This window comes from Furipterus horrens, unplaced genomic scaffold, assembly GCF_987537825.1.
Source record: "Furipterus horrens unplaced genomic scaffold, mFurHor1.1.pri manual_scaffold_4, whole genome shotgun sequence".
NCBI classification, from domain to species: domain Eukaryota; kingdom Metazoa; phylum Chordata; class Mammalia; order Chiroptera; family Furipteridae; genus Furipterus; species Furipterus horrens.
Window position 1 is genome coordinate 106024607 of NW_028327174.1, and position 12371 is coordinate 106036977.

Below are 12371 nucleotides of genomic sequence, written 5' to 3' on the forward strand. Positions count from 1 at the left end.
TTCTCTCCTCATGTTAGGGAAGTTTTCTGTCATTAGTTTTTCAAAGAGGTTTTCTATTCCTTGCTCTTCTTCTTCTCCTTCTGGAATTCCTATGATACGGATATTATTACGTTTCATGTTGTCCTGCAGCTGTCTTAGAGCCTCTTCAGTCTTGTTCGGTCTTTTTTCTTTTTGTTGCACTCTCTGGGAGTTTTTGTTTACATTGTCCTCCAGCTTGCTGATCTGATCTTCTGCTTCCTCTAGCCTGCTTTTAATTCCTTCTACTGTGTTCTTCAATTCGGAGATCATATTCTTCATTTCCTTCTGGCTCTTATTGATAGCTTCTATGTCCTTTTCCATGCTGGTGTAATTCTCAGTAAGTTCCTTGTAGTTTTTCTGGAGTTCTTTGTAGGTTCTGCTAAGCTCATTGAGTTCTCCATAATCCATGTTTTGAATTCCATGTCTGATAGTTTGCTGCCCTCTATTTCATTTAGCACTCTTTCTGGGGATTCTACCTTTCCTTTTGATATGGGGTTGTTTCTCTGTCTTCCCATTTTTGTGACTCCTATTGTTTGTTGGTGCTTCTTAGAATGATCTGCACTTCCTGGATGTGCCTCTGGTGGCGTCAGATCATGTACCAGTCTGGCCCTAGGCAGCCTGTCGGAGACTTCCAGGGATCTACTGTCTTTGTCTGTCTTCTTTATTTGTTAATCTATTCAATCTGTGATTAGCCGTCAGGCTTAAGGACTGAGAGTGGAGCAGCTAATTCCTGTAGGCAGGGCTTTTGCTTCCGCTCAGACTGATGCCACTTGGAGGGGAATGGTCTGACTACAGCACTGGGGATGTGTCAGTACTGGGACCCGGTCGGCTGCTCCCCCAGTTCTCTCCTCAAAGCCACTGCACTAAACTCTCCCCAAGTGTTCTCAGTCCTCTCTGCCTTCCCTCTGCTTGAGTCCAGGGTAAGTGGAGGCCAAAATATTTTTGTATGTGATCCACTGAAAAGCTCTTTTCCTCCCACTGTTGATCTCTCGCTAGCAAGAAACCCTGTGGCTTTTCGCCTTTCACAGCTAATACTACTTTACTTTCCACTCTGTTACTGTAGGCTGGGAAGCCCAGCTGGGGGTTTAGACCCTGCCCTTCTCAGGGGGAACCCCTGGCTGCTGAGCTGTTTCTCAGTTCCTTCAGTTGTCACCTGGGGGAGCCCAGCCAGCCCTTCTGCGTCTCCGCACTCCCTACTGGTCACGTTGTGATATAGCGGCCTTTTCTGTCTCTACCTGGTTATAAGACTCTTTCCAGCTCGTGTTCGGTTGGTTATTCCAGATGATTTCTCCAAAATTAAGTTGTGAATCCATACTGGTCCTGGGAGGAGGTTAGTGTAGCTTCCACTTTCTCCTCCACCATCTTGGATCCTCAAAACTTATCTTCGCTTCGATGGGGCTCCTGGACTCTGAACAGTGTAGTGTCCTGAATGTGGTGTCCACGGCGCTCAATGACACGGTAGAGTTCTCCATTGGGCAGATCTTATCTCCTCTTACTTTTGCTTTGAAATGTGCTGACACATAATGGAAATTCTGAAGTTGCCAATACTGGGGAAAATGTCATAGATTCTGGCTCCTAATTATTCAGTGATGTGCTGTGATAGGAAATGTGACAGCTTTGGCCCTTAGTTTCCCCATATTAAAATTAGGAAAATACTAATGTATTATTTCTTCATGAGAGTATTATGGAAAGTAAATATAGGTAGATATATAATAGGACCTTGATAATTTTAAAGTGCTTTACAGCAAATATCAGCAATTGGCTTATCTTGTCTGGGTGAGGCTAGACTACTAAGCAGGTTTAAATTTAGTCACTGGAGAGAATCATGATTTGGAATAGATATTGGTAACTAGTGCATCAGCAAACAATGAGTAAGCTAAACACATAGTCAACAATTTCAGTGAGTGGGCCTGACTACAGAGTTTCATTTGCATTCATAGAGTGGTGGTCTTTACTACAGAACCAGATTCAACAATGCTCATACAGTGGGGAATCTACCAGGACGGATCTTCCAGAACAATATGAAACCTACCCCTCCAATCATTTTTCATGGAGGGATGCAGAAGGGGAGGTTATGTACATCATCATGAAATGGTCTGCCCTATTTCCATGAAAGGGAATTCTTGCTGTGCCACTAATATATGCATTTACAAATCCTTTCTCTCTTTCCTTCCTTCCTTCCTTTCTTTTGTTTTGTTTTCTTTTGTTTTGTTATTGAGTCTTCTCAAAGTCCTAGTCATCTAGCCAGCTTTATCTGACCACAGTGCCACATAAGGGTCTTCATAAAAAAAGAAAGATTTGGGCTTTGACTTCAGCCTCTAAGATACTGCTGAGCACAATCAATGAGGGAAACAAAGCAAGCTGGCAACAAACCAGTACACATTAAATTATAAAAGAGACAGACATAAAACCAACCCTGACTCTGGAATAAATTAAGCTATAAGAGAGTATTTATTTATTTATTTACCTTATATTCCTCCAACTCCACAGTCATACTCTGCTCTGAACATTTTTCTTGCTCCAATTTCCCACTCTGCACTTGATTTCATTTATCACAATTGCTTCAGAAACCACATAAATACCCACTGTCCACAGTCTGCACTGTAGGAACTCACCTATCCTCCCTTTCCTTATAATGTTATTTAGTCTTTCCCATTTCATAGGCATCTTTACTTCAAGATCAGTCTTCCAAGGTACTGAACTCCACAGTATTCATGAAATACAAAGAAATAAATTTAAGAGAAATATTGCTAACTTCAGAATCACATAGACCCAGTGATGAACCTTGCTGAAGGATTTGACACAAATGGTCTAAACTCTCTCAGTCCTTATTGCCTCCTTCTTAATACAGGTGTGATGAATCCTAAGGGATCAGAGGCTGGTGTGAACAATACATATAAATTTTACATAAAATGCACATAGTAAATTGTCAACAAATTCTCATCTTTCCATTTGAATCTTAATCTGCAATGCTGACAATTTCAAAAACAGGACTGTAGGACCTGACTGATCTAAGAAACTTAACTCACAAAATGGTTGCTCATACTTTCTGCTTCTCCTTGACTAACTAACTTTAATTCTCTGCCAACTATGGTCCTAGCCTTTAGGACACCATAAAAATGTCCATACTACCCAAAGCAATCTACAAATTTGGTGCAATTCTTATCAAGATTCCAATGAAATATTCCACAGAACTAGAACAAATATTTCAAAAATTTATATGGAACCACAAAAGGCCCCACAAAGCAACAAGCAATCCTGAGAAAGAATGAAGTTGAAGGAATCATGTTACCTAATATCAAACTATACCATAAGGCCTTAGTAATCAACACAGCATGATACTGGCATAAAAACAAACTAATAGATCAATGTAAAAAAATAGAGAGCCTAGAAATAAAACCACATCTATACAGTCAATTAATATTTGACATAAGAAATAAGCACATACAATGGGCTAAAGATAGTTTATTCAATTAATGGTGTTGGGAAAATTGGACAGATATGTGCAGAAAAATGAAACTAGACCATCTTCTTACACCACACACAAGAATAAATTCAAAATGTATAAAAGACTTAAATATTAGACACAAAAACATAAAAAATCTTAGAAGAAAACTTAGGCAGCAAAATCTCAGATGTTGTTCATAACAATTTTTTAAATCAGATATATGTCCCTAAGCAAGGAACCAAAGAAGAAAAAAACAAATGGGGCTACATCAAGCTAAAAAGTTTTTCACAGCAAAGGATATCATCAACAAAATGAGAAGACAACCCACAGAATGAGAGAACATATTCACTGATACAGCTGATAAAGGGTTAATATACAAAATTTATAAGACTTACAAAACTCAACACCAAAAAAATAAACAACCAATTAAAAAATGGGTAAAAGGCCTGAATAAACACTTCTTCAAAGAAGACATATAGATGACCAATAAACATATGAAAAGGTGCTCAACTGACATCATTAATCATCAGAGAAATGCAAATTAAAACCACAATGAGATACCATCTCACACCTGTCAGAATGGCCATCATCAACAAATGAACAAACAACAAGTGCTGGCAATAATGTGGAGAAAGGGTAACCCTTTTGCACAGTTGGTGGAACTGCAGACTGGTGTAGCCATGTGGAAGGCAGTATGGAGTTACCTCAAAATATTAAAAATGGATCTGCCTTTTGACCCAGCAATCCCACTTCTGGGAATATATCCAAAAGAACCTAAAACACTAATTTGAAACAACATAAGCACTTCTGTTTTCATTGCGGCATTATTTATAATCACCGAGATATGGAAGCGGCCCAAGTGTCCATCAGTAGATGAGTGGATAAAACCACTATGGGATATTTATGCAATGGAGTACTACTCTGCTGTAGAAAAGGAGAAAATGTTACCTTTTGTGACAGAATGGATGGACCTGGAGAACATTATGCTAAGTGAAATAAGCCAGTGAGAGAAAGACAAATACCATATGATCTCACTCATATATGGAACCTAATGAAAAAACTGAAATAACAAGGAAAACAGAGACATACTTATAGATGGAGAGCAGATGGCAGCTAGTTGCAAGGGCGGGGTGGTTAGGGGGCGGAGGGATTGTGCAAAAATGACAAAGGACTCATGGACATGGACAACAGTGTGGTGATTGCTGGGGGGAGGAGGTAAAGGGGACTAAATGGTAATAGAGAAAATATAAATAAAAATTTTAAAAGATGGAGGGTAAAATATTTTATAGGTCTTATATTCCAGATATTGTTTTTCAAAAATAGTTAAACTGATATTTATTTCTTATAGTATATATCTCAAATACATTGCTTATTTGCCTCTGATTAGAAAATTAACTATACTTTTTGATTAATCTTTCAATAGTTTTATATCTAGGAATTTCAATTTATGCTAGAGCTTTCTTAGATATGTTTCTTTTACTTTTGAGTGCATAATGTATGTAGGAATATTCATGATAATTAAAAATATTTAGAGTGGAACTATTTTCTTCTTTTTTAAAAACATTTCTCTTTTCTATCTTTAGATTGGTCTCTTTGCTGGCCTTTAATCATCACTGACCATGATATAGTTGCAAGTACTTTCTTCGTAGAAAACTGAAATTTTTCCTATACCTGAAAAATGTGTGTCCCTGTGTGTGTGTGTTTTTTTTTTTAAGACAATGCAAAAGAGAAGTACCTTTAATGCACACTCAGATTTCTTCTGGAATGCTGCAAGTAAGAATCATTATGCCTTTTATTAGGATTATTGTGCAATTTATATGCCTCATGTGGGAATATTTACACTTTTGGGAAATGGGACTTGGGGACATGGGAATGTTAATAACTCTCCAAAAACCAATCACGGTGCATGGTGACATACTTCACCTAGGTTTATTAGTGTTCCCCAAAGACTTCTAGGTCATTGCTGATTAAATGATTTATGATTTAAATTGAGATGTTTTAAAAATATTTATCAGTTCATACTAAAATGTAGCTCAGGCTGTGAGTAAATTTAGCCCTAAAGTCTGTTCATTACTCAGTTATATGATAATGTGAAGATTTGAAAAACATAATAAGACATGGAAGGTTGGAACACTGGGAAATGCCCAGAATAAAATGCATATAGCACATGTGGAAGAGAGAAGTGATGCGTACATTTAAAGTAACCCTAGTAGAGCAAAAGAAAAAGAATATTTGGATAAACAAGGGAAAACAACCATAAGAGCAACAAAAGTATGAAAGAAAACTTGTGCTTCATCATATCTCCCATGTTAAGATAAACACTTTGACTAAAACATAAATAAGTAAACTCTGTTTAAGTCAAAGTCACTGTTCAAACAAAAAGAAAATAAGAAGAAAAATATTTTTTCTATTTATACTCATGTCAGCAAGGCACAGTTAAAATCATTCCAGTTTTGTGAAATATCAATATCTTTGACAAAGTTTCAATCTTTTATGACTTGCCAATGAAACATCAGAATACTCTCAAGAATCTACAAATGTTTCCAACTCTAGAGTTTATTTTGTGATATAGATGGATACTGCAGAGATTGGCATTGTTATATTTAGTGATAGAAATAGTCTATAATATGGAAAGAATGTATTATTTTCTTGATCCATAAATTCTCTGAAGATCTGAATTATCTGCAACAAGAATGCAAAGAAAATGCTTGGGCATGCAAAATCCAAAATAACTATTTTTATAAGGAAATATATATCCTTGCCACTTGATGAATGAGAAGACAACACAATTTTAGGTATGTTTTATTTCTTATATTCAGAAAGTCGAATTCTAACTAAATTACATTTATTTAAAGATCATATTGAAATGACTTTATTTCTAATTTTGTGATTAAGTCACATGATTCAATATCTTTTTTTAGTATTTATTGTATAATTTGTTATCTGTATAGACATAATAAACTTAATTATTTTAACTTAGTTTTGCTTACAAGAATAACTTTTAGCAAAAGTGATCTATATTTTAAATAGCCATAATTTCCTCATATTTTTCCATTATTATTTTAAAAACATCTCAACACTTATTTTCAAGGCAAAAAAAACAAGACATAATTCAATAAAGTACACTTCATGATAAGCACAAATGAGGAAATATGAGCGTTATAAACTCAAAATTCTTTTATAAAAGTCAGGGTAGATTTTTAAAAACCAATTTGTGTAGCTGATTTGTGGAAGTTTTATGTAAACATAACTTGAACACCCTTAAAAAGAGAGGTAAAGACAACAACAAACTTCTTTCTACATGCTCTCCAAAGAGAATTATTCAAATATGACTTTAAATAATGACCTGGAAAAAAAAAAGAAGAAGAAATTGTTAGATGAAAAAGTTCACAAAAAGAGGTACTAGTCAATCATTAAATGTAATTTTTCCCCCTGAAACACAGCAATTTTAGATTGTTGTTCCTTTGGTTTCCTGCTTGCTTCCCATGAAGGGTGAAGAGGCAATTGTGTCTGCTGTTTTGTATTTTTGGGTCCTTTTTGTGTTCACTTACTAAACTGATTCTTGAGCTGAGGTTAATTTTGCTGAAAACCTGGGGTGTTGCTTTTCAGATCCTGTTTTCTGTAATTTCTTCTCGAGCTTTTAGATCCAGATAAAGAATGGAAAAACACTGATTCAAATGTCCTTGCTTCTGTACTTGGCTTGTCTTTGCCATTTTTTATACCCTGATGGGTTTCAAGTTTATTTTCTTCAGGGAACACCTTTTGGGGGTATTTTTGTTCTAAAACTAAAGAATGGCAACTACTTTCCTTCTTTTGTGTCCGTCTAATTTTCCCAATGAATAAGTCATCACCACTATCACATCCTCAGACATGGAAGACTTTTGTAAAACCGTTCTTCCGTGCTATCATCAAAATACTCCTTTTCTTCATATAACTCTTCTCCATCACTATTATCAGCAAGTGGGCTATTGGACTCTTTCTTTTTCTTTCCTTCCTTTTTGTTTTTGTTTTGTTCTGATGCAATGGTTTCATTTTTTAGTTAGCAGGTATCTTCTGGGGTTCAAAGGGAACTATAGGATCCTTTTCAAAAGGCTTTGATGGAGATTTAGGAATGTCCACTGTTTTGGGTCCATGTTCCATCCTGGATACTTTTTCTTTTAAACTATTTATTGCTTTCTTTGCCAACATTTTGGCTTCTATTTCTTTTTGCTCCCTGATAATAGCTTCTTCATGCTCTAAGTTAATGACATCACCATTTGAACATGAAGTGTCCTTGGAATAATTTTCTTCTGAAGCATTCTTTGGTGACTGAACTTCAGTATCATTTTGTCTTTCATATTTAAAGGTTTTGACAGCAGCTTTTAGCACAGCTATTTTTTTCTTCAGAAGAGGGTGCATTGCTAATCAGGTGGTTGCTCTTTCAGTCACAGTATAATCAGGTTTTTTGCAGATTTTTTCAAAATTGATGTCATCACCAAGAGCAGATTTCATTACTATATCAAGTTTCAATTTCTTCGTGGCATGAATTTCTTCAAGTAATCATTGTGCCTGTTTTTGCTTTTTTAACAGTGCGTCTTCAGTGCCCTTTTTGACTTCAGTCTGCCAACACTCCTAACAAGTTTTCAGATAACCAAAACTCGGAGTCTCTTCCCTTCTTTTCTCATCTTTACAACCTCATTATTGAGGTTCAGAGTCACATGTTGAGCTATGGTAGGTATAGGAAAAGGATCCACCGATGCCAGCACACAAACTCATATGATTCAGTATCTTTTTTTAAGTATATTTCATTGATTATGTTGGTACAGAAGTCCCAATTTTCCCCCTTTGCTCCCCTCTGCCCAGTACCCCACTTCCCCCAGCAACTTAACCCCCCTTAGTTCATGTCCATGGGTCGTGCATATAAGTTCTTTGGCTTCATCCTTTCCTATATTTCTATATTAATCTTACCTTTCCTCTGTCTATTTTGTACCAACCGATTATGCTTCCTAATCCCTGCACCATTTCCCCATTTCTTCCCCTTCCCACTCCCAGCTGATAACTGTCCAAATGATCCCCATACCTATAATACTGTTCCTATTCTGGTTTGCTTAGTTGGATTTTTTTATTTTTTAGATTCAGTTATTGATAGCTGCAAGTTTGTTGTCATTTTAGTGTTCATAGTTTTTATCTTCTTTTTCTTAAATAAGTACCTTTAACATTTATATGATAATGACTTGGTGATAATGAACACTTTTAGATTTTTCTTGTCTGGGAAGCACTTCATCTGCCCTTCCATTCTAAATGATAGCTTTGCCGGATAGAGTAACCTTGGTTGTAAGTCCTTGCTTTTCATCACTTTGAATACCTCTTGCATGTCCCTTCTTGCCTGCAAAGATTCTTTTGAGAAATCAGCTGATAGTATTATAAGCACCCCTTTGTAAATAACTGCATTTTTCTTGCTGCTTTTAAGATTCTCACTTTATCTTTCACTTTTGGCATTTTAATTATGATGTGTCTTGGTGTGGTCCTCTTTGGGTCTAGCTTGTTTGGGACTCTCTGTGCTTCCAAAACTTGTATGTCTATTTCCTTAACCAAATTTGGGAAGTTTTCTTTCATTATTTTTTCACATGAGATTTCTTTTTCTTCCTCTTCTCCTTCTGGCATCCCTATGATTCAGATGTTGGCAGGTTTAAGGTGGTCCCAGAGGTTCCTAATCCTCTCCTCATTTTTTTCAATTCTTGTTTCCTCATTCTATACTGGTTGACTGTTTTTTTCTTCCTTATGTTCCAAATCATTGATCTGAACTCTGGTTTCCTTCCTTTCACCATTGGCTTTGTGTGGATTTTCCTTCGTTTCATTTAGCATAGCCTTCACTTCTTCCCTTATGCATCTGCCATACTCAAGCATATCTGTCAAGCCTGTGAGCATCTTTATCACCAGTGTTTTGAGTTCTGTGTCTGTTAGGTTGGCTATCTCCTTATCTGTTAGGTTGGCTATCTCCTCGTTGCTTAGGCCTCCCACTGGAACCTTGATCTCTTCCCCCTTTTGGGCCACACTTCTCTGTCTCCTCAACTTGACAGGCTCCTGTGCTTGTTTGCCTCAGTGACTTAGGTAGAGCTGTCACTCCTGTCATTGCAAGGGGTGAAGCCTTAGGGATTCATCAGTAAGGGCAACCCGTTTCACCACATTGTGGTGCTGTATGTGGGGGAGGGGTTCGAGAGGGAACAATGCTGCCTGCCCAGCACTTGCCCCTTTTCCAGATACTTCTCCCACTTTTGTACGGGACTGGCACCCCTATAGCTGCCTCCCTTGCCATCATTACCAGAGTGGGTGAGTTTGCAGATGTTCTAGGACTATGGGGGCCCTTTAAACAAATGAACTCTGCTGAGAGACTGGCAGTTTCTGCCTCCACCCCAAACCCCACTGGTCTGCAGAGTCAGAAGCAATGAGGCTTGATTTTCCCCGGTGCTGGGACCATGAGCTTCGAGGTCTGGTGAGGAGCTGGGAATGCTCCCCAGGTGTCCCTCCTGAATTTTTAAAACGTGTAACTATTTTCTGCCAGCTTGCTGCTACCGCCGCTGCTGCCACCCCCACACCGCATCCTCTCTGCCCCAGCTCTGCCCCTCCTACCTGTCTAGATGAGTATTTCTTCTTTATATCTTTGTTTGTTGGACTTCCATGCAGCTTGATTTTCTGGAACTTCTGGTTGTCTCTAGTTTTGAGGTAGTTGTATTCTTTCTTAGTTGTGGAGGGAGATGCAGCTTATATGTCTAGGCCTCCATCTTGGCCAGAAGTTGGGAGGGATCTGATTCAGTATCTTAAGATGTATCTTCTAAGTGAAGCTAATATAAATATTTTGTCTTTCCAACTTAGAATGGTAAGGTGTCAAGGTGACATGAAGGTTGTATATTAGTATTAAGTATCACTCCTGTGAATATTTTGAACCCCTTTAATTCTCCAAATATTCCATGGATGTTTTGGAAACCGTACAGACTGTCTGCTACTCCTCTATTAAACTTCGCTGGGCAACATTCTTATAGAGAATTAATAAAGCAATAGCTGGGAGAAGTTATGTGGAATATTTGCCCATTTCTAGAGCATACACAACTCCTTCACTCTCTGGGTCAGGAATCCTGGGTGTTTTTATAAATTCACCTGCAAAATGGAAGATTCTTTGAAGCAAGGTATTCTTCATGAAGAAAACCCAGCCATGTAATTAATCACATTGATATTTTTATTTTGCTGGCTTCCTAGCCTCTTCTTGATCTCCTAAAATAGATCCATATTACTTATCATGAAATTGTTCTGAATTAAATTGCAAGTATACTTTTACAATTGGAGCTACAAAATCACCTTAGTTTAGGGCCCACACATGATCGATGAATTGCGTGACATATTACAGATATAGAACAAAGAAAATTTAGTTCATCATTTTGGTAGAAACTCGCTGTTACCAAAATAGTGTTTAGAAATTGTTGCATCATTTTTGTGGATGCACAAACAAATTTTTCCTTCCTTAGCCAATGTAATAGTTTGCATGACATATTTGTTTTGTTTCCTGGGGGAAAAAAAGAACACTGAGAACAAAATGTTACAATATCTCTTTAACAATAAAAAAGGCTAAAATTGAATTATAGAGGATAACTTTATAAGAAAAAATTATTAATAATGTTTTCCTTTTATACGTCTTAGGTTAGAGCAAAGTAACAGACATGATTATGTACAAATTTTATTTTTTGTGTTTATGTTTGCAATGACAAGTATTGCTCAGAATTTTAAACTGGATCCTAGGAAAACTCACTAAATATACAGCTTTTCTCTATTTTTCTTATTTGAAATTCAGCTCCTGTCTTTTATCCTTCTTATATTTTTAAGTGGGTGATGAGAAGTAGAAATATAAGCCCTCTTGAAATATTATGAAAGTCTGAATAATTCAGAGCTCCGTTCTCTCACCTGTACCTACCATAGCTTTCCCTAAATGGGCATATCCATGTAGACAGGAAATAAATAAAGAAATAGGGAAAGTAAGAAGAAAGAAAGAAAGAAAGAAAGAAAGAAAGAAAGAAAGAAAGAAAAGAAAGGAATAAAAGAGTCTGTAGAAAACCCAAAGGAATTTTTTCTATGGTATTAAATTCACCTCAAGAGAGAGATGTGTTGAAATTCATAAAGTATATGTGAAAGCAACTGATGACAGGTACTTGAAAGAATCAAAACTTTTGAATAATTTGTTTTGCACGGAGGTTATTGAATTTAAGGAGAGATAAGGCATATTTGATGGGTGGTAGGAGGCTAAGAGACCCCCATTGTCCAAGTCTAATTCCTGGTATGCTCTATTCCAGCTCATTCTGGCCACCTTGCTGTATCTTGCATATGGCCAAACACACCACTGCTTTGGATTTTTGGTATTTGCTTCTATCCATACTTGAAACATTCTCCCAGGTACTTTGATGGCCCACTTCATCATTTTGTTTAGATATGGTTCAAGCATTTCCATATTGAGGATAAAGTTCCTATTCTCCTATTTAAAAAGCACATCTTTACTAATCTCAATCTCCTTCTTTGCTTATTTTTTCTTCAGAGCATTTATTACCACCTAATACATATTTTGTTATCTGCTGTGTAGCCCCAGTGCCTGCTACAGTGCCTGGAACTCTATAGGAACTCAATTTATACATGTTGGATAAGAAAATTATTTACACTATTATATCTATTATCTAGTGAATACTTTCAAAGTATCTCAAATATTATAATAATACCTGCTAGAATATTTTAAAGACTATTGTATCCAAGATTTAAAAAGCCAAAATTTTTTTTGAAGATTTCTGTCTTCAAAAAGACAAGATTAGTTATAGCTTTCTTCTTATTATACAGCTCATTCTTATTGAGTAATCCAAAAAGATTTTGGATTCAGAGAATTCAGATAAAC

At 36.6% G+C, this 12371-nt stretch overlaps 1 pseudogene; it reads right to left on the reverse strand.

Moving 5' to 3' along the window:
• Positions 1-6868: 6868 nt before the first annotated feature.
• On the reverse strand, positions 6869-12120 carry LOC150012609 (serum response factor-binding protein 1 pseudogene; annotated as a pseudogene).
• Between the last annotated feature and the right edge of the window lie 251 nt (positions 12121-12371).